The sequence below is a fragment of the Schistocerca gregaria genome, unplaced genomic scaffold (assembly GCF_023897955.1).
Source record: "Schistocerca gregaria isolate iqSchGreg1 unplaced genomic scaffold, iqSchGreg1.2 ptg000581l, whole genome shotgun sequence".
Taxonomy (NCBI): domain Eukaryota; kingdom Metazoa; phylum Arthropoda; class Insecta; order Orthoptera; family Acrididae; genus Schistocerca; species Schistocerca gregaria.
The window spans coordinates 80,001-82,500 of NW_026061971.1; the positions used below are offsets into that span (position 1 = coordinate 80,001).

A 2,500-nucleotide genomic window follows, 5' to 3' on the forward strand; every position below is an offset into this window, starting at 1 on the left:
CCTAACTTACGCTGCACCTTAACCTAACTTACGCTGCACCTTAACCTAACTTACACTGCACCTTAACTGTCACATGTAACGTCACAGGAATGTAGCTTTGCCTAACAGCAACCCTCTGAACATAGTTCACTGCTTGGATCCTCTGGTGTCATGTGTATTTCTTGATGCCATGGTGCGTACCCTCACATAAAGGTCTTTCGAGTGTTGCGTACTTTCTACACAGTCCCGCTAACCACTGGAAGGGTGTACCGCTACAGAACGAATATCGCCCTCCCCTCCTGCCCTTCCAAGCTGGTCGGTCAGGCGTTTGTTTGTGAAATGAGCCTTGCAGCTGTTCAGTTGCATTCGGTTGTCGATGCAGTCAGTGTACGTTGTGGTACGGCCTGTGTGGACTGTCCGCTGATGTACGCGTAACCCACACTGATCATCCGTCGTTACGTACTGAGTGACATAATGTGGCACATGCTTGACCGTACACCGGCTGCGCCCTACAATGGCGAATCATAAGGGCCATATGTTGTGCACGATGCTACTTGTCTCGTCTCCCCATTACAGCGAGATTGCACTGTTGTACGCCGTACAGACATGTGGTAGGTAGGTACGGACGAAAGTATTGCATGTTGGCCCCCCCCCCCCCCTCCTCCCTCTGCCGGGAATCAGCGTGAGCCGTCTGTTGATGTAGCGACGAGGGTTTTCCTATTTAATCGTATTGCCCCACACAACATGATAGCACGGTGGACCGCGTTCCACATCTGCGACATGCTACAGAGGCCGGTTGACAGTCGACCGCGCAAGGGACATTGCACACGTGCGCGGACCATCTTCCACGTGTTCTCTCGTGTACATGCCGCAGTGTGTATGTGGGCTGATGTAGCGTGTCGTGACACATAACATGCAGGCATGCCAGAATCGTAGATTTCGCAAATGTAGATTGACGTATACGTTTGCTGCCAAAGATCCGCAAATGAACTGGAAATCAGTTGTTGAGCGGTTGTTCGCGCTGCAGGTGCATCGGTGATAGCGACGATCGGTACATCTATGAACCGGTTGTTTCGGCGGTACCCGCCATGCCCCCGAACCTGAGTTGGCCATGTGGGTATGAAGCGATACGAGGCTGTGGCTTGGCGGGACAGTCCCCGGCCGGTGAGGGGGGGCCGCCCGGCGTGCTGGCCGCGCGCTGCGTGAGCGCACGCACTACAGCCGGCTGGTGGGGGGCGCCCAGTGGCAGGAGCGCCGGCCGACGGGCCCGGCTGGCGTCCCAGCTATGCGCCGGCGCACCCTGCGCGCGGCGCCAGGCGGCCAAAGTGGGTTCTGCCGAGCCCGGTGCGAAGCGCGGTGGACATCTGCAGTGTGCTGGTCCGATTGCGGACTGTGTGCGTTGAGGATGCGCCGCCGCCCGGCACTCGGCGTCGCGACGCCGTCTGCTGCTCGGTCGCCCCCAGCGGTTCTCGCAGGTGGTTTGTATCGCAGCTCTGCGGACGTGTTGGCGCGTGCGCTGTGCTGGGAGAGTTCGCTTCTGCACCCAAGTGGGGCTTTGCCCTTCTGTGGCGCTGGCGTTGGAGCTGCCGGTCACCGTAGGTGGCGCGTGTTGTTTCCCGCCGGCAATGCCACGACAGCACGCTCCCGGGCCTCTGTCGGCAGCGGCAAGCTCAGTTGGGAGCACGGGTGTTCGCACTGAAAGCGTCTACTCGCCCATCTCCGGGCGATTGCGCCTCTCTCGAACCCGACCAAGTACTTAGGACGGCGCTGCGCGCCGCCGGGACCTGAGAGGGTTTCGAGGTGTATCGTGCAGGGGAGCTCAGCCTCCTCCTGTTTGCAGAATAATTGAGCGGACGCTTGCGTGTTCGCGCGGGCCCTCGGGACACACTCCCGGGCGGCCGGCTGCTCAGCTCTCGTTGACGCAGCTCCCTGGTTGATCCTGCCAGTAGTCATATGCTTGTCTCAAAGATTAAGCCATGCATGTCTCAGTACAAGCCGCATTAAGGTGAAACCGCGAATGGCTCATTAAATCAGTTATGGTTCCTTAGATCGTACCCACGTTACTTGGATAACTGTGGTAATTCTAGAGCTAATACATGCAAACAGAGTCCCGACCAGAGATGGAAGGGACGCTTTTATTAGATCAAAACCAATCGGATTGGCTCGTCTGGTCCGTTTGCCTTGGTGACTCTGAATAACTTTGGGCTGATCGCACGGTCCTCGTACCGGCGACGCATCTTTCAAATGTCTGCCTTATCAACTGTCGATGGTAGGCTTCTGCGCCTACCATGGTTGTAACGGGTAACGGGGAATCAGGGTTCGATTCCGGAGAGGGAGCCTGAGAAACGGCTACCACATCCAAGGAAGGCAGCAGGCGCGCAAATTACCCACTCCCGGCACGGGGAGGTAGTGACGAAAAATAACGATACGGGACTCATCCGAGGCCCCGTAATCGGAATGAGTACACTTTAAATCCTTTAACGAGTATCTATTGGAGGGCAAGTCTGGTGCCAGCAGCCGC

The 2,500-nt window shown here is 57.3% G+C and overlaps 1 non-coding gene across 1 annotated transcript in view; it reads left to right on the forward strand.

Annotated features, from left to right (window-relative positions):
• Positions 1-1,905: 1,905 nt before the first annotated feature.
• LOC126315975 (small subunit ribosomal RNA) overlaps positions 1,906-2,500 on the forward strand; it is a 1,894-nt gene continuing 1,299 nt past the window's right edge. Inside the window, exon 1 of the ribosomal RNA XR_007556070.1 lies at positions 1,906-2,500. This exon is cut by the window's right edge and continues 1,299 nt beyond it. This is a non-coding gene — a ribosomal RNA (small subunit ribosomal RNA).